This window comes from Pristis pectinata, chromosome 19 (assembly GCF_009764475.1).
Source record: "Pristis pectinata isolate sPriPec2 chromosome 19, sPriPec2.1.pri, whole genome shotgun sequence".
Classification (NCBI taxonomy): Eukaryota; Metazoa; Chordata; class Chondrichthyes; order Rhinopristiformes; family Pristidae; genus Pristis; species Pristis pectinata.
Window position 1 is genome coordinate 3,148,765 of NC_067423.1, and position 19,254 is coordinate 3,168,018.

At 48.4% G+C, this 19,254-nt stretch overlaps 1 protein-coding gene across 1 annotated transcript in view; it reads left to right on the plus strand.

Moving 5' to 3' along the window:
* Window positions 1-18,883: 18,883 nt before the first annotated feature.
* The window catches only part of LOC127580485 (protein FAM107B-like), a 90,002-nt gene continuing 89,631 nt past the window's right edge, over window positions 18,884-19,254 (plus strand). The window contains exon 1 of the mRNA XM_052034029.1: window positions 18,884-19,036. The gene's annotated coding sequence lies outside the window, so the exon portion shown is untranslated. The remainder of the gene's footprint in view (window positions 19,037-19,254) is intronic.

Here is a 19,254-nt window from a genome sequence, read left to right on the forward strand (position 1 = left end):
CTCTGATTAAAGCCACATCCATATATTGATCAGAAATAGAGGTGTAAATTAGTAACTGATAAATTGGAGGTACCGTCTTTTGAATGAGGCATAAAGGTGAGGTCCCATCTGTTCTTCTAGGTGAGTAGGAGAAGCTTCCACCACATTATTTCAAACATCAAGGTAGTTATTTCCAGTGTTTATTGTTGAACCAAAATCACATCAGACAATCAGATTGCCATCCAGTTTCTGGGATCTTGCTGTGTGCAAATTAACCTGTTGTAGCAGTGACCACACTTCAGAAGTACATCATTAGTTATGAAGCACTTTGAGGTTCCCTGAGGTCATGTAAGATAGTATATAGATAAACTAATTTCCTTTCTAATTATAGTCCCGATCAGGATTGTCAATGGTTTCATCTCTTCCATGAATTTAAAAAAAGCTTTGCTTATAAATTAATCTGTTAAACTAATTGCAAACTATCCAAGAATATCAAGGATCTACGACTCTATGAATCTATAAGTTAGCCGATGACACTACTGTTGTTGGCAGAATCTCAGATGGCGATGAGGAGGTGTACAGGAGTGAGATAGATCGGCTGGTTGAGTGGTGTCGCAACAACAACCTCGCACCCAACGTCAGCAAGACCAAGGAACTGATTGTGGACTTCAGGAAGGGGAAGTCGGGAGAACACACACCAGTCCTCATTGAGGGGTCAGCGGTGGAAAGGGTGAGTAGCTTTAAGTTCCTGGGCGTCAGCATCTCAGAGGATCTATCCTGGACCCAACACATTGATGCAATCATGAAGAGGGCACGCCAGCAGCTTTATTTCATTAGGAGTTTGAGGAGATTTGGTCTGTCACCAAAGACTCTTGCAAATTTCTACAGATGTACGGTGGAGAGCATTCTGACTGGTTGCATCACCGCCTAGTGTGGAGGCTCCAATGCACAGGATCGCAAGAGGCTGCAGAGGGTTGTAGACTCAGCCAGCTCCATCACGGGCACAACCCTCCCCACCACCGAGGACATCTTCAAGAGGCGGTGCCTCAAGAAGGCGCCATCCATCACTAAGGACCCTCACCACTAGGGATATGCCCTCTTCTCGTTACTACCATCGGGGAGGAGGTACAAGAGCCTGAAGACCCACACTCAATGATTCAGGAACAGCTTCTTCCCCTCCGCCATCAGATTTTTGAACAGTCCATGAACCCATGAACACTACCTCATTATTCCTCGTTTGCACTATTTATTTATTTTTGTAATGCACAGTAGTTTTTATGTCTTGCACTGTACTGCTGCTGCAAAACAACACATTTCATGACATGTCAGTGATAATAAACCTTATTCTGATGAACATTTTTGTTCAAATTCTATCTCTACACCTACACTTTTCATCTTTACAATACTCTCCTTCCTGAGCATTTGTGTGTTGCTCCAGATTCCAGCATCTGCAGTCCCTTGTGTCTCTTTCCTGGGGAGTCTCTTTGGCCAGTCACCAATGTTCCCTTTGTGGAGTTAGTAACAGTTCAGGCCAAAGACCTTCTTCAAATGAAGATTCTTGGACCCAAGGTGTTAACTCTGTTTTTCTCTCAACAGACGTTGCCTGACCTGCTGAGTGTGAGCAGCATTTTCTGTTTATGTTTCAGATTTCCAGCCTCTGTGGTTTTCTGATGCTCACCGTTGGCATTCTGTACTCTCTGTTTCCTGACAATGCTTAGGATCTCTGAGGTCCCCTTCCCTGCCTGCTCCAACACTTACACTCATGAAATTTGTTGGAAATATCCAGTGTCCACATAAAACAGAAAACGCTAGAAACTCTCTGCAGGCCAGGTAGCATCTGTAGAACAAAAGAACACAAGGAAATGGGAGCAGGAGGAGGCCACTCGGCCCCCCAAGCCTGCCCCACCATTCGCTATGATCATGGATGGTCTTCACTGGCCTCAGCTCCTCTTCCATGTCTGTTCCCCATCTCCCTCAATTCCTCGATCTATCAAATATTTATCTTAAATGATCCAGCCTCCACCACCCTCGGGGACAGAAAATGCCAGAGATTCACCACCCTCTGAGAGACGACATTTCTACTCACCTCCATTATAAATGACCAGCCCCTTATTTGGTAACTTCATCCCCTTGTTCGTGACCCTCCCACTGGTGGAAACATCCCAACATCTACCCTGTCAGGCCCCCTCAGGATCTTGTATGTTTGAATAAGGTCACCCCTCATTCTTCCAAACCCCAAGGAATACAGACTCAAACTGTCCATCCCCTCTTGACAGGACAACCCTCTCATCCCAGGGATTACCCTGGTGAACCGCCGTCAGAGTGCTCCCAATGTTAGTTTTCTTTCTTAGGTAAGGGGACCAAGAGTGTGCTCAGTACCCCAGGTGTGGCCTCACCTACACCCTGTACAACTACAACAAAACTTCCCAATTCGTAAACTGCAACCACTTTGAAGTAAAGGCCAACATGTCATTTGTTTTCTTAACTACTGGAAAGAGAAGCAGAGTTAATGCTTCAGGTCGAAGATCCTTTATTAGATTTGGTGAAGTTCAACCAGCATCTGCAGTCTGTCTGATTTTTATCCAGTGTCCATTATTCACTGTAAATCCCAGAACTCCAGCACCTTCGGCAGTGACCACACTTCGAAAGTACCATGCCCTTGACCGTTGCTTTACAACCATCAAAGTCGCCCCCGCCGCCCTCACTTTGGTAAATCAGACCACCAGGCTGTGCTCCTTCTCCCTACATACAAACAGAAGCTGAAACAGCAGGATCTGGTACAGAGAGTCGTGCAGTGCTGGTCTGAGGAAACAGATGAGCTCCTACGTCACTGCTTTCTCCATGTTCAAAGATTCAGCTGCCAGCTTAGGTGAGTGAGTCACCACCGTCACGGACTTTATCAGCAAGTGTGTTGAGGACTGTGCACCAAAGAGGCCAATATGGGTGTTCCCAAACTGGAAACCATGGATGAACTGGGAGATCCACTCCCTACTGAAGTGTAGGACTGCAGTATTCAAATCAGGTGACCCTGACCTTTACAAGAAATTGAGATACGACCTCCGTAAAGCTATCAGGAATGCCCAGAGACAATACCAGTCCAAAAATTGAGTCCCAGCCCAGCCGTCAGTTGTGGCAGGGTTTACATGCTAAAACGGGCTACAAAACGGTCAGGCAGCATCACCAACAACAGCGCATCCCTTCCCGATGAGCTTAATGCATTCTATGCACATTTTGAACAGAAGGGGATTGGTATGTCACCACCCACCCTGACAGCCTCCAATGCACCTGAACCTGTGGTCATTGTTGCAGAAGTAAGATCAGTCTTCGGAGAGTGAACCTGTAGAAAGCATCTGGCCCGAATGGTGTCCCTGACTGTGTCCTTAGATGCTGTGGGGGGGTGTTTGCAGACATACTTAACCTCTCCCTGCTTCAATCTGAGGTTCCCACCTGTTTTAAGAAGACCACTATCATCCTGGACACACACCAACTTTTATTGATGCACCATAGAAAGCATCCTATCTGGATGCATCACGGCTTGGTACGGCAACTGCTCTGCCCAGGACCGTAAGAAACTGCAGAGAGTTGTGGACACAGCCCAGCGCATCACGGAAACCAGCCTCCCCTCCATGGACTCTTGTCTACACTTCTCGCTGCCTCGGTAAAGCAGCCAACATAATCAAAGACCCCACCCACTCCGGACATTCTCTCTTCTCCCCTCTCCCATCTGGCAGGAGATACAAAAGCCTGAAACCATGTACCACCAGGCTCAAGGACAGCTTCTATCTTGCTGTTATAAGACTACTGACAGATTTATGATAAGAGGGACTCTTGACCTCACAATCTACCTGGTTATGACCCTGCATATTATTGTCTGCCTGCACTGCACTTTCTCTGTAGCTGTGACACTTTACTCTGCACTCTGTTACTGTTTTCCCTTGTACTACCGCAATACACTGTGTAATGAATTGATCTGTACAAACGGTATGCAAGACAAGTTTTTCACTGTACCTCGGTACAAGTGACAATAATAAACCAATTCCAATTCCAATTCTCTGAAGCACATTGGAGTGTCCCAAGGTTGTGAAAGGTTTGCAAAAAATATTTCAGTGTTGGAGTGTTCCTCTGATTTACGGTCAGAACCAAACAGCCTGATTGGACAGACTAATGAATTCCTTCTCTTGGTTTCAGTCACGACATTTACATATCACAAGTATACTCCAGAGAGTTGGTAAAGTTTAGTACATACTCTAATTGCTTTGTGTAACCCTGTGAACAGTTCCTTCAAATAACTTCAGAACCATGAATAAACCAGGGAATTATTTTGAAGAAAAACAGGAGAGTTCTCCCCCGTGTCTTGGGGCTAATACTTTCCCCTCAATCAATATGTGTCCTGAAAGTATTGTATGTGGCTGTTATTATCCGTCTTGTGAAGCCCAACATGACCCTATGTGAATGTCCATTTCCAGTGATGTAAATATGAGTTTTTACCTTGTGCGACAAAAGGGGGGTGTTAGCTATGGGTCTGCATTGTAATAGCATCATATGTGATTGCAAAAGTCAACAGGTCACAGTTTACAAACCACTTAACTTTCCCTGAAGGTCAGAAACCTGAAAGAATCCTTTCATGTCAATCTCACCTGCTCCAGGTGTTTAACACCATGGGTGAATGTCATACTGTTATAGAGTCATAACCATGGAAACAGGACCTTCGGCCCACCATGTCCATGCTGACCTTTGTGCCCACCTACACTAATCCCAGTTGCCCACAGTAGGACCGTATCCCTCTGTGCTTAGCCTGTTTCAGTGCCTGTCTAAATGCCTCTTAAATGTAGTGACTGTATCTGATTCCCCCACCTCCTCTGGCAGCGAGTTCCCAAGATCAACCACTTTCTGTGAAAGAAACTTCCCCCTCAGATCCAATTAAATCCCTGACCTCTCATCTTAAACCCATGCCCTCTTGTTTTGATCCCCTTTCCATGGGAAAAATATTTTGCCTATCTACCCTATCTATACCTCTCATAATCTTTGAGACAGTCACTGGGCAGGATGAAGGCCCCATCCAGAGAGCTTTCAGGATTCAAATAGAAAAATATTATTCATTGAATCAGAATCAGGTTTATTATCACTGACATATGTCATGAAACTTGTTGTTTTGCAGCAGCAGTACAGTGCAAGATAAGTACAGTTCCTCTTTCAATCCTGCACATTGGACCCTCCATATCAGGCGGTGATGCAACCAGTCAGAACACTCTCCACCATACATCTGTAGAAATTTGCAAGAGTCTTTGGTGACAGACCAAATCTCCTCAAACTCCTAATGAAGTAGAGCTGCTGGCGTGCCTTCTTCATGATTGCATCAATGTGTTGGGCCCAGAATAGATCCTCTGAGATGCTGACGCCCAGGAACTTGAAGCTGTTCACCCTTTCCACCGCTGACCCCTCAATGAGGACTGGTGTGTGTTCTCCCGACTTCCCCTTCCTGAAGTCCACAATCAATTCCTTGGTCTTGCTGACGTTGGGTGCGAGGTTGTTGTTGCAACACCACTCAACCAGCCGATCTATCTCACTCCTGTACGCCTTCTCGTCACCATCTGAGATTCTGCCAACAACTGTGGTGTCATTGTTGAATTAAGAGATGGTGTTTGAGCTGTGCCCAGCCACACAGTCATGAGTGTAGAGAGAGTAGAGCAGTGGGCTCAGCATACATCCTTGAGGTGCGCCTGTGTTGATTGTCAGTGAGGAGGAGATGTTATCACTGATCCGCACTGACTGTGGTCTCCCTATAAGGAAGTTTAGGATCCAGTTGCAGAGGGAGGTACAGAGGCCCAGGTTTTGAAGCTTGTTGATTAGTACTGAGGGGATGATGGTGCTGAACGCTGCATTTCACTGTGTGTTTCGATGTACATGTGACTAATAAATAAATAACATCTTATCTAAATATCTTATCGGTAATCTATAAACAGTAGCCTAACGTATGTTCTGCGGTTGTCTGGATGCTCCAAAGCCGAGTGGAGAGCCAGAGAGATTGCGTCGGCTGTAGACCTGTGGTGGCGGTAGGCAAATTGCAGCGGGTCCAGGTCCTTGCTCAGGCAGGAGATAATTCTAGCCATGACCAACCTCTCAAGGCACTTCATCACTGTCGATGTGAGTGCTACTGGGCGATAGTCGTTGAGGTAACTCACCCCTTTGGACCTGCTGAATCTCAGCGGGCCACACGCTTCCCTCTGAGACAATGGTGGTGCTTTCATTTACAGTTCCAGGGAGTCATAGAGTCATAGAATCGCACAGCATGGAAACAGGTGCTTCGGCCCAACTCTTCCATGCCGACCAAGATGCCCATCTAAGCCAGTTCCATTTGCCTGTGTTTGGCCCATATCCCTCCAAACCTTTCCAATGAACCTGTCCAACTGTCTTTTGACTGTTATTATTGAAGCTGTCTCAACCACTTCCTCTGGCAGCTCATTCCACACACGGACTGCCCTCTGCGTGAAGAAGTTGCCCCTCGGGTCCCTTTTAAATCTCTCCCCTCTCACCTTAAACCTGTGCCCTCTAGTTCTTGATTCCCTTTCCCTGGGTAAGAGACCGTGTGCATTCACCCTATCTATGCCCCTCATGATTTTGTACACACCTCTAAGGCCACCTCTCAGTCTCCTACGCTCCAAGGAGTAAACTCTTAGCCTGCCCAACCTCTCCCGATAACTCAGGCCCTCGAGTCCTGGCAACATTCTCGTAAATCTAACAGACTTGAAAGCGAATATCTCAGCTAACAGCCCAGCAAGCTGTTAAACTGAGGGTCCTCTCTCCCAGATAGATGTAAAAAATCTCAGGGCACTATTCCAAAGCAAAGCAGAGGAATTCTCCCCAATGTCCTGGGACTAATATTTACCTCTCAATTAATGTCAATAGAAGTTCCTTTCCTGGTCATGTCTGTATATTAATTTCATAAACAGTGACTACATTCAAAAAGTATTTCATTGGCGGTGATGTGTTTTGGGACAACCAAGGCTGTGGAAATGTAAGCCATACTTTACATATTTTGTAACTCAATGAAATGTAATTACATTTTGAGAAGATGATGTTTTTAATGGAAATTTCAGCAGCTTCTCCCAGTTCTTGGCTCAGTTTCAACCTTGAAAGCGTCATTAATCTTCAACATTGCAGGACAAGATCCCTGAACTGCAGAAACTTGTTCAGAGCTCCCTGTTGATTGAAACAGCATGGCGGATCTTACTTGCACAGGCCTGGCCCCCTGGCTGAGCAGAGATCTGCTGGCTGTTACAGAGAGTGCAGGATGAGAGAGGTCACGCTGAATGCCATCAGTGTGCTGCTTGTGTCCTCACATGTGGAAGGAAACGTTGAGTAACAGATTCCTTCGAGTTGATCTTTTCACAACGTGCCACTTGCAACAACCTCCTTTGTGGCTGCAATCAGTGTCCAAAGGCACGTAATTCTCCTGTGTTTTACTGTGGAAGTCAGGAGCAGTTCAACCTCCTGCTTCTTTCCTGTAACCATGGATATAGCTGAGGTTTACCATAGTAAACTGAAATTCTAAGATGCCCCTGACATCCGCAGTAATATTGCTCACTGTCAATAACTGAACATATTTTCATTACGACTAGTTTCCAGCTCAATTTAAGATCAGACCTGGGTCCAAATCCTTCCCTCAGATGTAAAAGAGGTGTAAAATGTACTGATTTAGATATCAGTCAGTCTGCACTTTATCTAAAACAGGAAAAGCTTGAAATCACATACCACCAGGCTCAAGGACAGCCTCTATCCCACTGTTATAAGACTATTGAACGGTCCCCTAGTACGGTAAGGTGAACTCCTGACCTCACAATCTACCTCATCATGGCCCTTGCACCTTATTGTCTGCCTGCACTGCACTTTCTCTGTAACTGTAACACTTTATCCTGCATTCTGTTATTGTTTTCCCTTGTACTACCTCAATGCACTGACGTGATGAAATGATCTGTATGGATGGCATGCAAAACAAAGTTTTTCACTGTACCTCGGTATATGTGACAACAACAAACTAATTCCACTTCCAAGTGGCCCCACTTGTAGATCTCCCAGGCAAAGGTCCAGTGCAAGTGAGAGGCTCCACTTTCACATGGTCGAGGGACCTAATGCCTTGTCAGTGGGATCACTTGGAGAAACGAGTCACTCACCTTTCCAACTCAGGGACCATTGAACCATTGATCTGAATGGCTTCCTCAACTGTGGTCCACCTCTGGCTGTCAGGCTATGTACCAAGACCAAGGACTTCAGAATTGCAAAGGATTATGACATTTTCTTATCCATGATAGGATGTGGGCTTCACAGGCCAAGGTCTGAGTTCATTGTCCATCCCTTTCTGACATTGGACTGAGTTACTTGCAGGGTCATTTCAGTGACACCCCTGTTGTTATGGGACCAGGAAAGGAGAGTAGGCTGCCTTCCCTACAAAATATTTGTAAATCAGAGACACGAGAGACTGCAGTTTCTGGAATCTGGAGCAAAAAACAAGATGCTGGAGGAACTCAGAGGGTCAGGCAGCGTCCGTGGAGGGAGATGGACAGTTGATGTTTCAGGCCAGGACTCAGCTTTGTGTTTTGCTCCAATTTAGAGTGGTAGAGTCATTGAGCAATACAGTTGTAAATCAGTTTGTAAATCAGTTGGGTTTTATGACAAGCCAGTTTCTTGGTCACCTTTATTGATACTAGCTTTTAGTTCCAGATATATCCCACAACTGGAACTGTGAGTGATTTAAACTCCTCTCTCCAGACTATTAGCACAAGGCTCCATCTTACTAGTACAATGATAAAAAGTCCGTTTCCCCAGGTCCTGTCCCATCAGGGAACAAATTTCTGATATTCAGAAAAGTGTATGAAAAGGGTCATTGGAGAAGATCCTTACCAGGAGTAACAAACAATCTGCTGGAGGAGCTCAGCAGGTCGAGCAGCATCTGTGGTGGGGGAAGGAATTGTTGATGTTTTGGGTCGAAACCTGGATCAGTCCTGGGTCAGGGTTTCAACCGGAAACATTGCCTGACCCACTGAGCTCCTCCAGCACTTTGTGTGTTGCTCCAGATTCCACTGTCTGCAGTCTCCTGTGATTCCTTCTTACTGGGAGTGTCTGGCACCCAAAACATCGACTCTGTTCCTCTTTCCATGGAAGCTGCAAAGTGTTTCCTGCATTTATGTCCTCACTTCACATTTACAGCATCTACAGTTTTGTCTTCCTCACAGAGAAGGTTTCATTGGTAGCAGGTGTGCCTCAGCACCACGAGGCTGTGGGTTCAAGTCCTCCTCCAGATACTTGAGGTCAAGACCTAGGCTGATACTCCTGTGTGGAGTCGAGAGAGTGCTGCTACAGCAAAGGTGCTTTTTTTGGAAAAGAGGTTAAGATTGGTATTGGTTTATTATTGTCACTTTTACCGAGGTACAGTGAAAAACTTGTCTTGCATACCGATCGTACGGGTCAATTCATTACACAGTGCAGTTACATTGAGCTAGTACAGAGTGCATTGATGTAGTACAGGTAAGAACAATAACAATACAGAGTAAAGTGTCACAGTTACAGAGAAAGTGCAGTGCAATAAGGTGCAAGGTCACAACAAGGTAGATCGTGAGGTCATAGTCCACCTCATTGTATAAGGGAACCGTTCAATAGTCTTATCACAGTGCGGTAGAAGCTGTCCTTGCCCTAACGACTTTCTCAGATGGACATGACAAGTTCATGGCACTATTATACTGCAGAGCAGGAGAATTACCCCGATGTACCTCAACCAATCCTCAACGGACAGAGTCTCTGATCAGTATCGTATTAACATCCTCTCCACTCCCAGTCCTGATGCAGGGTTTCGACCCAAAACATCGAAAATTTCTTTCCCCCAACAGATGCTGCTCGACCCACTGAGTTCCTCCAGCAGATTGTTTGTTGCTCCAGATTCCAGCATCTACCATCTCTTGTGACACTCTAGTACCTGTTGGAGACTGTTGTGCTCATTTTAGTCACCTGACTTCCTTCATTCCAACAATAACTCCACTTTTGTAGCGGTTGCTACCGCGGAATAAAGCAAGACTCTACTCGGAGGATTGCCAAACAAGAACTGGTTTATTTTCCCGCCTTGCGCGGGCCCTTTAAGGGAGAATGTTCCCACCCAAAACAACCGGCAATGACGTAAGTCCTACGTCATCAGGACTTTCCCGCGCGCGGGTTCTCCCCGTCGCTCGGAAAGACGAGGCCCGCTGCCATCTTGGCCCTCGTCGCTCTGACGCCGCGCGACCCGACTGCCGAGCCGGTTCACCCGACTAGACGGTGAGTCGCCACACAACCCCCCCCAGAACCGATGATACAGTCCCCAAGGTCTGTGGGCTGTGCCAGCTGCCGCTTAGGGGGGCGGCCTCTGCGTCGTGGCGTGGCAACCTCGACAGGCTGTTGCAGATCCAAATGGGACGGTTTGAGGCGGTCCGCCGTGAAAACCTGTTCCCTGCCTCCAATAGCCAAAATAAAAGTGGATCCGTTATTCCGTATGACTCGGAACAGTCCCTCATATGGTCGTTGCAATGGCGCCCGAGGTGTGCCCCTGCGAACGAAAACAAACTTACAGTCCTGTAGTTCCTTGGGCTGGCAGGATGGGGCTTGACCGTGCCGTGAGGTGGGAATCGGGGCCAAGTTGCCAAGCTTCTCACGCAGTCTTTGTAGGACTGCTGGGGGTTGTTCCCCTTGGTCCCGAAGGGCAGGTATGAAATCCCCGGGGACAACTAGTGGCGCCCCGTATACAAGCTCAGCTGACGAAGTGCGGAGGTCTTCTTTGGGGGCAGTGCGTATGCCGAGCAGGACCCAAGGCAGCTCGTCAACCCAGTTAGGACCCTTCAGGCGGGCCATCAAGGCTGATTTCAGATGGCGGTGAAAACGTTCCACCAACCCGTTTGGTTGAGGATGGTAGGCCGTGGTGGTGTGCAGCTGCGTCCCTAGCAGGTTCGCTAATGCAGCCCAGAGACTGGAAGTGAATTGGGTGCCTCTGTCTGAACTGATGTGGGCCGGAACGCCAAAACGTGAGACCCAAGTTGTGAGCAGCGCCCGGGCGCAGGAATCAGTTGTGATGTCAGTCAGGGGGGTTGCCTCAGGCCACCTCGTGAACCGGTCCACGATGGTAAGGAGGTACCGGGCTCCTCTTGAAACCGGCAGAGGGCCCACGAGGTCGACGTGTATGTGGTCGAACCTCCTACGGGTAGGCTCGAACTGCTGTGGTGGGACCTTGGTGTGTCGCTGGATTTTTGACGTCTGGCAGTGCAGACAAGTCCTGGCCCACTCACTGACCTGTTTGCGCAGGCCATGCCAGACAAACTTGCTGGCGACCAGTCGGACAGTAGATCTGATGGACGGGTGTGCCAACCCATATACCGAGTCAAAAACGCGTCTCCGCCAGGCTGCAGGGACTATAGGGTGGGGCTGACCAGTCGCAACGTCGCAAAGTAGGGTCCGCTGACCTGGACCAACCAAGAAATCTCGGAGCTGCAGACCCGAGACTGCAGTTCTGTAGCTGGGCAGTTCGTCGTCGGCTTGCTGTGCGTCAGCTAGGGCCGTGTAGTCGACACCCAAGGATAGGTTGTGGATGGTTGGTCTGGAAAGTGCATCAGCAATGACATTATCCTTTCCGGAGACATGTTGGATGTCAGTTGTGAACTCGGAAATGTAGGATAAATGTCTCTGCTGACAAGCTGACCAGGGATCGGAGACTTTGGAGAAGGCAAAGGACAGAGGCTTATGATCGGTGAAAGCGGTGAAAGGCCTGCCTTCTAGAAAGTATCGGAAATGCCGGACCGCCAGATACAGTGCTGGAAGTTCCCGATCAAAAGCGTTGTACTTCAGTTCGGGCGGTCTAAGGTGCTTGCTGAAAAATGCCAAGGGTTGCCAGCGGCCTTCGAGTAGCTGTTCCAGTACCCCACCCACCGTGGTGTTGGACGCGTCTACCGTGAGGGCAGTCGGGACGTCAGTCCTGGGGTGTACCAGCATCGTGGCGTCTGCCAGGGCGTCTTTGGCCTTAACGAAAGCAGCCGCAGCCTCGTCAGTCCAGGTGATGTCCTTGCCCTTACCAGCCAGCAGCGAGAACAGAGGGCGCATGATACGGGCTGCTGCAGGGATGAAACGATGGTAAAAGTTGACCATCCCAAGGAATTCCTGTAGGCCTTTGACTGTGTCGGGGCGGGCAAAATGGCGGATAGCATCCACCTTGGCGGGTAGGGGTGTTGCCCCGTCGCTGGTGATTTTGTGGCCGAGGAAATCGATAGAGTCAAGTCCGAATTGGCACTTGGACGGGTTAATCGTGAGGCCGAAATCGCGGACGCGGGAATACAGCTGGCGGAGGTGGGAAAGGTGTTCCTGGCGGTTACGGCTGGCGATCAGTATGTCGTCCAAGTAGATGAACACGAAGTCCAGGTCTCGGCCTACCGCGTCCATCAGCCGCTGGAAGGTCTGCGCGGCGTTCTTAAGGCCGAACGGCATCCGAAGGAATTCGAACAGGCCGAATGGGGTGATAATAGCAGTTTTGTGGACGTCATCCGGATGGACTGGGATTTGGTGGTATCCCCTAACGAGGTCCACTTTGGAAAAGATGCGGTCGCTGCGGTCCTGGATGTGAGGGATGGGATAGCGGTCCGGGGTGGTGGCGTCAGTCAGCCTGCGGTAGTCGCCGCAGGGCCTCCACCCTCCGGTGGCTTTGGGGACCATGTGCAGGGGGGAGGCCCAGGGGCTGTCTGACCTGCGAACAATCCCCAGCTCCTCCATGTGACGGAACTCTTCCTTTGCCAGGCGGAGCTTGTCTGGAGGTAATCGTCGTGCTCGGGCATGAAGGGGTGGCCCTGTGGTAATGAAGTGGTGTCGTACCCCCTGTGTGGGCCTAGAATTTGTAAACGAAGGTGCCAAAATCAATGGGAATTTGGCTAGGAGCTTGGCCAAATCGTCGCCAGAAAAGGAAATGGAGTCCAGGCGCGGGGCTGGTGGGCTGATTTCTCCCAGGGGATAGGTCCGGAGAGTGCTAGAGTGGACTAACCGCTTCCTTCGCAGGTCAACTAACAGGTTGTGGGCCCGAAGGAAATCGGCTCCTAGGAGTGGTCGGGTGACCGTAAAGGTCCAGGTAAAACGGCTACCACCAAATTGTAATTGAAGCGTACGGGTGCCGAAAGACCGTATCGTTGTACCGTTGGCGGCATTGAGTAGAGGACCTGGTGGCCTGTCGCGAGTGTCGCGGCCTGTCGGGGGCAAAATACTGACCTCCGCTCCAGTATCAACAAGGAAACGCCGTCCAGATTTCTTGTCCTGAACGAAGAGGAGGCTCTGTTGGCGGCCAGCCGCCGTAGCCATCAGCAGCGGCTGGCCCTGGCGTTTCCCTGAAACTTGCAGGGTGGGCGGCATCGACGGGCCTCCGCACCCCACCTCTGATGGTAGAAGCACAGCTGGTCACCCGTGTCGTCGTCTGCATTCTTGGGGCGTGGCTGCTCAGTTGCTGGGGCCGGGCAAGGCGGGCGTTGGGCTCGCGGCCTGGTGATTTGACTGACGGACGAACCGCTCTCGCGCTTGGCCCTCCACAGGATATCTGCCCGGGCAGCCACCTCACGGGGGTTGCTGAAGTCGGCGTCAGCTAACAACAAGTGGATGTCATCGGGGAGCTGTCCGAGGAAGGCCTGTTCGAACATCAGGCATGGCTTGTGTCCCTCGGCCAATGCCAGCATCTCATTCATTAGGGCAGATGGGGATCTATCCCCCAGGCCATCCAGATGAAGCAGGCGGGCGGCGCGCTCACGACGGGAGAGGCCGAAGGTCCGAATCAAAAGGTCTTTGAAAGCCGTGTACTTATCTTCCTCCGGAGGTGACTGGATGAAGTCTCCAACCTGGGCGGCTGTCTCCTGGTCCAGAGAGCTAACCACATGGTAGTACTTCGTGGAGTCGGAGGTGATCTGCCGAAGGTGGAATTGCGCTTCGGCCTGGTCAAACCAGACGCTGGGCCGAAGTGTCCAAAAGGTGGGCAGCTTGAGGGCCACTGCGTTGGCTGCTGCGCTGTCGTTCATTTCGCGGGTCCAAAAGCCGTTTGGACCGTTGGGGTCACCAATGTAGCGGTTGCTACCGCGGAATAAAACAAGATTCTACTCGGAGGATTGCCAAATAGAACTGGTTTATTTTCCCGCCTTGCGCGGGCCCTTTAAGGGAGAATGTTCCCACCCAAAACAACCGGCAATGACGTAAGTCCTACATCATCAGGACTTTCCCACGCGCGGGTTCTCCCCGTCACTCGGAAAGACGAGGCCCGCCGCCATCTTGGGCCTCGTCGCTCCGACGCCGCGCGACCCGACTGCCGAGCCGGTTCGCCCGACTAGACGGTGAGTCGCCACACTTTGAAAATTACTTAATTGGTTGTAAAGCAATTTAGAACCTCCCAAAAAAAACCCATAGAAATGTGAGACTTTCTTATCTAAAAGCTTTACATTGCAAATTGAGTGTAAAACGTACAATTGCAAGCTGCAATTTAATTCAGGTGGAGTCAGAACAGTGCACTTTGTACGTCCTCCCCGTGTCTGCGTGGGTTTCCTCCGGGTGCTCCGGTTTCCTCCCACATTCCATAGACGTACGGGTTAGGAAGTTGTGGGCATGCTATGTTGGCGCCGGAAGCATGGCGACACTTGCGGGCTGCATCCAGAACACTCTACGCAAAAGATGCATTTCCCTGTGTGTTTCGATGTACATGTGACTAATAAAGAAATCTTATTTTATCTTATCTAATCACTTTGTGAATTTAACAATAACATACTGACAATTGAAGCAACGCATGATGAATTAACAAAAGGAAATTGCAGTCAGCTTTCAACGCACTGCCAGTTTAGGAAGTGGTGGGGTGGGTTGGACATTGTATGGGTGTAAAGTGAATTCGCACCTCTCAGGATCTGGATATCGCTGATAAGGGCAACATTTATCGTCGATGCCTTAGTGCACGAGAGAAGGTGATAGTGAGCTGCCTTTTTGAACCTCTGTGCTCCGACTGTGTTTGAACACGAATGAAAATCAAAATCTGAAATAAAAACAGAAAATGCTGGAAACACTCAGCGGGTCAGGCAGTATCTGTGGAGAGAGAAACAAAGTTAACATTTCAGGTCAAAGACCCTTCGTCAGTTCTTATTTCTGTTTGAACACAGTAGTGGTACAAACTATTAACTGAATTTAAATTCTACAGCTGCTGACTCTGGTCCCTGGATTAGTCCAGGCCTCTGGATTACTAGTCTGGTAACCTGCGTCAACCTAGAGGGCACAGGTTTAAGGTGAGGGGGAGAAGAAATTTAATAGGAACCTGAAGGGCAACCTTTTCACCCAGAGGGTGGTCAGTATATGGAATGAGTTGCCAGAGGCAGTGTTTGAGGCAGGCACATTAACAACATTTAAAAGGCACTTGGACAGGTACATGGATAGGAAAGGTTTAGAGGGATATGGGCCAAATGCAGGCAAATGGGACTAGGTTTAGATGGGAATCTTGGTCGGCATGGACCAGTTGGGCCAAAGGGCCTGTTTCTGTGCTGTGTGACTCTATGATCTGTAACACCATATTGTGTATTGAAAAAGGGTTAATCAATGGATTGGCACTTTTGGAGCCTTTAGGGAGGAGTGATCATAATATGATAGAATTTTATATAAAAATTGAAAGTGATTTTGTTCAATCTGACACCAGGGTTTTAATTCTGAAGGCATGAGATGTGAATTGCCTTGTAGGACTGGGAAAGTACACTGAAAGGCATGACAGGAAATGAGCAATTGCTAACACAAAGAATTAATGCAGAGATCACAAGTTATAATAAACTTCTTTAAGGCTAAAGAAAATTGAACAGTAAAAGTGGTCCAAAGGTGCCAATCAGGTTAGAGAGAGTATGAGGTCAAAGGAAAAAGCTAATGATGTCAAAGACTCATTGAAGTCTGAGCACAGTGAAAAATTCAAAATTCAACACGGGGAGCTCATGAAATCCGTAAGGAAAGTAGAATATGAGAGTAATCCAGGGAGAAACATAAAAATCTGTAAAAGCATCTACAAAAATGTAAAAAGAAAAAATTAACTAAAGTTAATGTGAATCCCATCAGATGAATCCAGGGGAAATTGTATTGGGAAAATGACAGAGGAATTAGACAAACAGTTTGTCTATCTCCACAGAAAATCTAGAAAGCTTGGAGAACAACAGGTCAAGGGTGAATGCTGAAAGAAATCAGGATTATACAAAAAAATTGGAGAAATTAAGTCAAAGTCGAGTTTATTGTACATGTGTGCACAGGTGCAATGAAAATCTTGCAGCAGCATCACAGGCACATAGATAAGATAGAATAATCATTAGATAAGCAGCATTTACAAGAAAAACATAAACTAAATATAAATATAAATTAAATAATATGATTAATCTTCAGTCCCTAATTACCTGTACCGTAGGATTTCAAAGGAGGTGGTTTTGGAGATGTTTTCACCAGAAGTGTTCCGACACTTGCCGGCTGCCCCCAGCACATTCCCAGATTGTGCCGGTTGTTAACGCAAAAGGACGCATTTCACTGTGTGTTTCAATGTGTATGTGACTAATAAGTAAATATTATTATTATTGTTACGATTGGTGGTGTTGTGGATTGTATAGAAGATTGCCAAAGGATACAGCGGGATATAGATCAGTTGCAGACGTGGGCGGAGAAGTGGCAGATGGAGTTTAATCCAGGCAAGTGTGAGGTGCTGCACTTTGGGAGATCAACCCAAAGGGAGGGTACAGAGCTAATGGCAGGATCCTTAACAGCGTTGATGAATGGAGTGATCTTGGGGTCCAGGTACATGGCTCCCTGAAAATGGCTGCATAGGATGGTAAAGAAGGTATGTGGCATGCTTAAAGGCAAGCATTATTTGAGGCATTGAGTTCAAGAGCCAGGAAGTTATGTTACAGCTTTATGTTAACCAGCATCCCCTCCATGGAGTCTGTCTACACTTCTGACTGCCTTGGTAAAGCAGCCAGCATTATCAAAGACCCCACCCACCCCAGACATTCTCCCTTCTCCCCCTCTCATCAGGCAGAAGGTACAAAATCCTGAAAGCACGTACCACCAGGCTCAAGGACAGCTTCTATCCTACTGTTATCAGACTATTGAACGGTCCCCTAGTATGATAAGATTGACTCTAGACCTCACTATCTGCCTTGCTATGGCCTTGCACCTTATTTTCTGCCTGCACTGAACTTTCTCTGTACTGTAACACTTTATTCTGCATTCTATTATTTCTTTTACCTTGTACTACCTCAATGGACTATTGTAATGAATTGTACGATCGGTATGCAAAACAAATTTTTCACTGTACCTCGGTACATGTCACAATACTAAACCAATTTACAAAACTCTGGTTAGGCCACATTTAGAGTATTGCTTTCAGTTCTGGTCACCCCATTACTGGAAGGATGTGGAGGCTTTGGAGAGGGTGCAGAGGAGGTTTACCGGGATGTTGCCTGGTTTGGAGGACGTGTGCTATGAGGACAAACTGGGGTTGTTTTCTCTGGAGCCACAGAGGCTGAGGGGAGACCTGACAGAAGTTTGTAAAATTATGTGAGGCATAGATAGGGTAGACAGCCGGTATCTTTTTCCCAGAGTCAAAATGTCTAATACCAGAGGACATGCATTTAAGGTGAGAGGGGGAAAGTTCAAAGGAGATGTGCGGGGCAAGTTTTTCACATAGAGAGTGGTGGGTGCCTGGAATGTGCTGCCAGTGGTGGTGGTGGAGGCAGATACAATAGAGGTGTTTAAGAGGCTCTTGACAGGTACATGAATGTGCATAGAGGGAAGGATATAGAACATAGAACATTACGGCACAGAACAGGCCCTTCGGCCCACAATGTTGTGCCGACATAGCTATTCCCTCCTACCTACAGAATGCCCATGTCCCTCCATTCTCCTCTCATTCATGTGCCCATCCAAGCCCCTCTTAAAAGCCCCCAATGAATTTACCTCCACCACCCTATCAGGCAATGCATTCCAGGCATCCACCACTCTCTCAGTAAAAAATGTACCCCAGTAAAACATACGTCCAATGTGCAGGGAAGAGGGATTAGATTAATTAAGAGTCATTGGTTTAATTAGTTCAGAATTCAGAATCAGATTTATTATCGATGACATATGTCGTGAAATGTGTTGTTTTGCGGCAGCCATACAGTGCAAGACATAAAATCTATAAATTACAAAAACAGTGCAAAAGAAAGGAATAACAAGGTGGTGTTCATGTGTTCATAGACCGTTCAGAAATCTGATGGCGGAGGGGAAGAAGCTGTTCCTGAATCGTTGAGTGTGGGTCTTCAGGCTCTTGTACCTCCTCCCTGATGGTAGTAACGAGATGTTGGGCACAACACCGTGGGCCGAAGGGCCTGTCCTGTTCTTTGTTCTGTGTTCTCTGTAAAACAACTGTCTCACCTAAAGATCCCAGTTCAGTTAGCATTGTGTCCGAATGGTTGGTAAGGGCAAAAAAACAAAAGCTTGGCAAAGAATTTATAGCAATGGTTCTTTAACCCATTGTGTTTACAAATAAACCTTAAACAGGGCTCAGCTTTCGCGGTTAATAGTTAACGGATTTTATTAGATTTAGTTCCCAGTGTTGAAGGTTTCCTACCAATTGGGGGGGGGGGGGGGAAGAGAGGGTTAACAGGAATGCCTCCTCCTGCTCACACCTGCCCATGGGGATCCAGTGCTGGGAGACCCTGAGGCAGGGAAACCAGATGCTTTTCATTACAAAGAAGTTGGGAGCCCGACAAAAGCTTCCCCCGCCAGCAGTCCCAGCCCAGCCCAGCTCCTGCCTCACTCAGCGGCGTCTGCTCACCAGCAGGCACGTTGCCGGGGTGGATTGGGCAGCCCTGTCGGGGGTAGGTTGGAGGGTGGGACCGGTGACGGGGGGTGGGGTGGGGTGGGGTGGGCAGGGTCTGGCACAGGAGCCTCACGTGACGATCTCGGCCGGCCGGGTGGTTTCAGACACGCCGGGGCTCGGAGCGAGCAAGTCGGCAGCAGGGAGATCTCCAGCCTGCTTCCCCAGGTAGGTGAGCCTAATGCAGGCAAAGACTCCCCGTGTGGGGCTGCAGAGAGTTCCCCTCCCTCTCTCCCTCCCTCCTTCCTTCTCTCCCTCCCTCCTTCCTTCTCTCCCTCCCTCCTTCCTTCTCTCCCTCCCTCCTTCCTTCTCTCCCTCCCTCCTTCCTTCTCTCCCTCCTTCCTTCTCTCCCTCCTTCCTTCTCTCCCTCCTTCCTTCTCTCCCTC